The 7,325-nt window shown below is 44.4% G+C and overlaps 1 pseudogene; it reads right to left on the bottom strand.

The window, feature by feature from the left end:
• Positions 1-3,381: 3,381 nt before the first annotated feature.
• The window catches only part of LOC111958706 (sodium/potassium-transporting ATPase subunit alpha-3-like), a 34,325-nt pseudogene continuing 30,381 nt past the window's right edge, over positions 3,382-7,325 (bottom strand).

The raw sequence follows: 7,325 nt of genomic DNA, 5'->3' as shown, positions 1-7,325 counted from the left end.
AATGCTTAGTGGATATTCCAGATACCTAATGGTGATCAAGCATTATGTTTAAATCGTACTTTGTATTGCACATACTGTATCTACTTTTAGTCGTGTGCAGGCATGTTGTGCAGTGTTGCTGGGTAACTTTTCATAATTTATTAGCTCTGCTTTATGGCTTTGACATTTAAAGATCAATATATTTTTTAAATAATATATTGCTCTCATACTTGTCATGCTATCTTTTTGCTCTTTTTTTGTATTTTTAATGGCAATTGGGAAGTGCAATAAACTATCCTATCTAAGATATTGTGAGTGTGTTTCTGTGAGGAAGTCCATGCATGAATGTTGAAATATTTAGGTCCCTTTTGCGCATAATATTTATTTGTGGTGATTTAAAACATTACATTAAAAGGTATTAAAGGTTGTGTGTATATTCTGTATGTACAGTATATGTGCCAAAATTGCAATACTTTTGTAGGSCCTGTTGTGTCCTGAATGTGCCGCGCCCCCAGGAGGATGTAGTTTCCCCTACTTTTTTCTTTCTCTCCGTGTCCTCCTTCCTGTCCTTCCCTCCCTCTGTCTGACACTTCAGTGCTAACCACCCCCCCCCCTTATACATGACCCCTGTACACTGCTCATCAAGACAACCCCATGCACAGGTTGCTATGGAGATGACCTTGGAGGTTCACCCATCCACACACACTTCACTCACTGGCATACTGCACACTGCGGCAAAGCTGGGCGATCGATATTCTATTATGCGGAGGGGGAGAGAGTGGAGTCTGTAAGAGCTCGCTGCATGGACATGTGGGAATTTAGGGGGAGGGGGGTGTGTGTATGAGAGAGCGAGTGTCAGTGATGTAGAGTATCAACGCAGTTTATACACCTTTTGTGAATAGCATTTTACCCACCCATTACGCATACCTCATCTCATTCAATGCTAAGCGTTTATTCACTCCCCCACTACTACAATCCCTGTTGTGGAAAGATGCATCATAAATGGCAACTACTGTATTCCCTGTAGTGCACTATATAGGGAATAGGGTGCCATTACGGAGAAACCCTAAATGTGTGAGGGAGGAGGGGGTGTGTTTAAAGCTGTAGGTACAGCCACAGGCTCTGTCATGCCCCCATGAGTTTTTTAACCTACAGTATTATCTAGAGCAGATTTTAGCCACTGAACACAGCTATTTCACCCAGATTAATCTTACTCCAGGATTGAAAACTGTTTTTGGGAGAGCGAAAGTGTTCTTTTTTTGTCCAGGATTAGGCTTAATCTCAGTCTGGGAAACTGGCCCATACTGTATCTGTACTCTTGTTACCAGTAGGTACAGAATACAAGGCAAGACTAACAAAGCTTCAGAAATGTAAAATGCTGATGACATGATATTCTTTACTCGCAGAACATTTTATACATTTGTTTTATTAATGCGGAATATCAGTTGTCTGGGAAGCATATGATCAGGGAGCTAGGTAGAATTATTGTTTTGTTTTTCTGCTTCACACGTGGTCATATATCCTGCATTTCTTCTGTTTGCAACTGTTTGTAGGTTTCACATTTCATTTTCTTTAGGTTTCAACATCAAAGCCAAAACGTTTACTTGATTTGGTCGTTTGGTACATTACCCGGGGCTTTTGCCAACTCAGTCTTCCGTCAATTGTACATTTTGCAGTGTAACCTGATATGATTCTCATCATTAGATGGCATCCTAGCGCTCTGCCAATATGTCCCTCAACACTATAGATACAACACGAACACAGTAAAATACTAGATACAGCATATCTCGCTGGTCTTAAGAATCACTTGTAAATCTCTTATTCTCTTACAGATATTTCATTGCGTATACACAACTCCAAATGTTGTCCAGGTGAGGACAAAAAGATACGTAACTGATCCGTTTTTATCCTACAAGATTTCATAAATTCAGGCCTACATTTAGCATTTAAGCCATGTAGTACCAGACTGACACGAGAAAAGAGGGGGAAAGGAAGCTGAAAGTCTGTAGCGAGTCGAAGGCAGGGAAAGAGAAAGACACACAGACAAGACAGTGCTAGGTTGTATTAAATGGTCTCGATGTTTTATTGGTGTTGGTTTCATTTTCTTTCACACACATGTTCTACTACTGTTTTTTTGTTGTCTTCTGTAGTCTCAACCCCCTACAGCCCTCTGAGTAAGACCCAGCCTGAAATGGCTGTTCCTCTGCTGGTCTCCAATACAGACATTCACACAGAACTTAATACCTGGACTGGGTCTCCTAGATTGGACCGGACTCCAGGAACATGGAAATGGTAGCAGGAATATGGACGCCATAGTTTCTGTCTCACATGTTTTAATAATAAAACACAACCTTGTCGCTTTTTTTTTGTTTGTTACATTTTTGCATCGGCTTTCTGAAAACCTGGCGAAAAAAAGATTGGAAACCATATACAGAAAAAGGAAACAGAGTGATCTTTCCTCTTTTTCCATAACACGCTCAACAATGCCGCCGATGTTCTTTTTCACTGAATGTGTATCTTGAGATGTTTTATTTTCAACATGTCATTTTTATTTCTTTAAATCGGTATAGAATTATATAGTTTTCCTAGAACACACAGAAAGATTGAGTTGTATTTTCCAACTGGGGGTGTACTGTAGTATTTAACAAGGACAATGGTTCACACAGTGCACACAAACAGACAAACAGGGAGTAGAGGGGAGAGGAGGGTGTGAGAGACAGAAAGGGAAGGGGGACTGGGGACGCCATGGCGGGGTGTGCTTTGTTATGCCTAAATGAGGGAAAGCAGCTCTCACATACCCCCCTCCCTTTATATAAATGAAAAAAACAAGTAAAACCAATGAACCCCCACCCCATATTATTAAAAAAACAACAACAGTGTTGAAGAAAAATGAAACGGACGGAGTGAGAAAGACATCCGCTCTTCCTCCTGCAGACAGGAGAGGGCGAGAGGGACGGCTCGATTGGTGTCAGCTGTGGGATCTCGCTTGTGATCTGTAGATCTGTGTGTGACCGGAGGACGAGCAAAGGGTCGCAGGAGGAGGAAGAGAGGGAGGAACAGAGTTGTGGAGATAGAGGGGGGAAAGAAAGGGAAGGGAGGAAGGAGTGGTATGGCCCTTTTTTTTGCCGAGCGTCGACACTCCCTTTAGATCATAGCTCGTTCAAATCTACATACACAATATGCAGCTGCCGTTTGGTAGATATATTGGTTTATGTACACAGCAGTGAGAGAACACATGCAAAGAGTATCATAGGAGATGGAGATGGGGGCTGATGTAGGAAGTCGTAAAGGTGCTTTGCTGTTTTTAATCTTTGGGGCAGTTGTGATGAAAATTGCTTCGAAGCGGTTGTTGTCTTTTACGGGGTGGGGCATCTGAAGACATGTCTTGCCAGGGATGGAATGAAAGGGGGGAGAAACAAATGGAAAATGTAGGGTTATGAGTAAAGACGGTATCCATCGCTCAATAGTATGTCTCCCTTTCCACCCAACCTGTAGGAGGAGAGGGGAGGGGAAGAGAAAGGAGAGGCGTTAGAATTTTCTTGTTTTAGTGTCAATTAAAGATTTGTGTGTGAAGTTACAAATGCAAATCTCATGTTAGGATTCGGGCCTAAATGTTATAAATAGAGAAAGAGACAGCCATATACCTCCTGGGTTCCTACGGATGAGCAGTTTTCGGATCTCATCATACACAAAGATGAGGACACTGTAGGGGACCGCACAGAACCACCAGCTGGGCCTGGAGGAGAGAGAGAGTGAGAGAGAGAGAGGAGGGGGACAGAGGTTAATAAACACACATCATGGCAGATAGAAGGTCAATAGTTGTCATTGTAGGTGTATGTACAGTATGTGTGTATGTCTATGTCTATCTGTTTGGTTTGTGTAGGTAGGTGTATTTCTGTATATTTCTGGGTTTACTCCACTCACTTTAGGGGGAACATCCTAAGTGCCACATCCATGCCTGGGGTGTAGGATAAGAAGGCAGCCAGAGCTGTCTCCTCAAACAGGCCAAAGATCAGGATCTTGTTCCTAAGAGGAGAGTAGTGCAGAGGAGAGACATGAGAATAAATATAAGAGGTTGAGAGAGACAAATATACATAGAGACCAAGCATACTGTATATTAACACATTTAGAGACCAAGCATACTGTATATTAACAAATGTAGAGACCAAGCATACTGTATATTTAACAAAATGTAGAGAAACCAAAGCATACTGTATATTAAACAAATGTAGAGACCAAGCATACTGTATATTAACAAATGTACAGACAGACAGACAGACAGACAGACAGACAGACAGACAGACAGACAGACAGACAGACAGACAGACAGACAGACAGACAGACAGACAGACAGACAGGAAAAGAGACACAGAAACAAGACAGGCTGACAGACAGACAGGAAAACAGATACAGAAACAGACAGACAAGCAGACAGACAGGAAAAGAGAGACAGAAACAGACAGGCAGACAGACTGACTTCATGCCCTGCTGGAAGACAGAGTTCCGCCTGGTCTTGCAGACAATGACATCAGCCCACTGTACCACCACGATACTGACGAAGAAGGCTGTGTGACACGTGAACTCCACGATCTTCCTCTGTTCATATGTCTACACACACACAGAGAGGAGAAAGGGAGTGAGAGACAGTATTTGAATCATAGAATGAAATAGAACAATAGAATGGACATTGGCATCCCGGCAATGTGACTAAAAGGACAGCCATCTTGGTCAGGGAATATTTATTTATAGAATCTGATCAAATATGGTGAAATAGTGTAAACAATGAATTTGCATATATACTTGTAATATACTGTATTGCTATATTTTGAATAGTTATTTTGGCTGGGAATTGTAGCGTGTACCTACCCATTGCTGGCCATAGCTGTCTTCCAGGTCGTTGCAAGCACGGTCGTCCCAGTTGAGCCTGATACCCACAAGAATTGAGGGTAGGAAGCCATTCTCAGCCAAGATCACAAAGTAGGAGAAGAAGCCTCCCAGAGCCTGGATCATACCTTCACACACAGACACAAAGCGTTAACACATGTTCACTCTGGAAATGATGTTACCGGATCCCACAAGGAGAAGCCATTGACTTGTCATGTAGATTTGTGAACTATAATCCACTAGCCATAGATGTATGATCTATAAGCATCGATGCACTCATCAGTCTGTCCGATTCTACAACAGGGTGGTAGAAGACTAATCAACCACACTGTCCATAGAGTAGGTCCCAACTGCTGCCTGACCAGATTTGTCACAATGTTCTCACGACTAATGCTCAAGGAAGTATTGGGGAAGTATTGATCATTGATCTGGCTGTGGGCTGTGATAACATGTCCAGCTACATATGCACTGTCTTCATGGCCCCGACCAGGTAGAGGAGCTAATGGGGACCCACCGATTTGTCCGTAGGCGATGCTGATGAGCCTCTCGTTCACCAGCTTGTCCCTGGTGGGGTTCCTGGGCTGACGCTTCATGATGTCACTCTCGGCTGCCTCATAGGCCAGGGAGATGGCGGGCACCTGGGGGAGGCGGGGTCACAGGTCACAGATGTGAGTTTGTATGAGAAACAAATATTTCACATTGATGTATATTTGATTGATCGCTCCATTGTGAGATAGGGCATATCAAGTGTACGTGTGACATTATTTTCAACAATGCACAATTTCGTATTTTGTGTGTGTGTGTATTGGTCCCACGTGTGTGTGTTATGTGTGTGTGTGTGTGTATTGGTCCCACGTGTGTGTGTTATGTGTGTGTGTGTGTGCCTTACCATGTCAGTTCCCAGGTCGATACAGAGGATGGTGATGGTTCCCAGTGGTAGGGGGATATTGACGATGATGAAGAGGAGGAAGGGTGTGATCTCAGGGATGTTACTGGTCAGGGTATATGCAATGGACTTCTTCAGGTTATCAAAGATCAGACGACCTGCAGGGASACAGGAGGACACACACAGAGGTCACACACTGAACTCTGACCTCTAACCTCTGTAGAATTGAGCAAAGGTTGGATCAGGGTCTGCCCTTATTCATAAAGTGTCTCAGAGTAGGAGGGCTGATCTAGGATCAGGCCCCTCTTGTCCATGTGATCTTATTCACTAAAAAGTCAAAACTGATTTGAGATCAGCACCTACTCTGAAATGCTTTAAACATACAGGCTCATATTACCCGTCCCTCCCATCTTCTCCTTTTCTGCCCTCTTTTACCTTTCTTCCACTTCTCCCTCTCACACGCCCTTCTACTCTTTCCATCTGTTCTCCTCTCTCTCCCTATTTCTCACCCTCTTCCACTCCGGTAACGATGGAGGCAAAGTTGTCGTCCAGCAGGATCATGTCAGCGGCCTGCTTGGATACGTCAGAGCCGGAGATTCCCATGGCAACGCCGATGTCAGCCTTCTTCAGGGCAGGAGAGTCGTTCACACCGTCACCTGTCACAGCCACGATGGCACCCTGGGAGGGACAGAAGAGTTAGCCCGTGTCCCAAATGGCACCCTATTCCCTTCATAGTAGTGAGTAGTGCTTTTGAGCATGGCCTATAGAAAGGCACTATGGTACCAAAACTAGGGGGAAGTGATGGGGTCAATTCCCTGTTCAATTCAATCAATTCATTTTCAAATGYATGAATAAAATGTCAACAATCTTCCCAAACTGAAAACTGAATGAACCCCAACCTTGTTCGCAGACTTATATTAGTGTAGTCGTGGAAAGCAAGTTCACTTTTGTTGATCGGGTGATGGATTCGGGTGGTGTGTGTCTTTCTGTTTGTTTGTGTGTGTGTCTCACCAGTCGCTGGCAGCCCTCTACGATGATGAGTTTCTGCTGGGGGGAGGTCCTGGCAAACACAATCTCAGTGTGGTTTCTGAGGATGTCATCCATTTGATCCTGAGACAGTTCCTTCAGGTCTGTACCATGGATCACACAAGCCTTGGCATCCCTGGAGACACACACATACATTAGAATAGTTAGCTTGGATCCACAGAGACGGGCGAAAGTGACATGAGAGGGAAAATTAATGAGAACAATGAATTGCAGAACAGGATCCCGTGTGGTCTCACGCTCATTGTGAAATGATGTAGTGTGTGTGGTGTGTGTGTGTGTGTGTGCACCGCACGCGCGGACACGCCGCGCGCACACGCACGTCTCATGTTTCTCACCTTGGGTTGACCTGGCTGACGGGGATATTGAGGCGAGAGGCGATGTCCTCCACTGTCTCGTTGCCCTCGGAGATGATGCCCACGCCCTTAGCGATGGCCTTGGCAGTGATTGGATGATCACCTGTCACCATGATGACTTTGATGCCAGCCGAACGGCATTTGCCCACAGCGTCGGGTACAGCGGCACGGGGAGG

This window comes from Salvelinus sp. IW2-2015, linkage group LG35 (assembly GCF_002910315.2).
Source record: "Salvelinus sp. IW2-2015 linkage group LG35, ASM291031v2, whole genome shotgun sequence".
NCBI classification, from domain to species: Eukaryota; Metazoa; Chordata; class Actinopteri; order Salmoniformes; family Salmonidae; genus Salvelinus; species Salvelinus sp. IW2-2015.
Note: the sequence above shows the minus strand (reverse complement) of the source record. Positions and strands in the feature narration are given on the sequence as shown.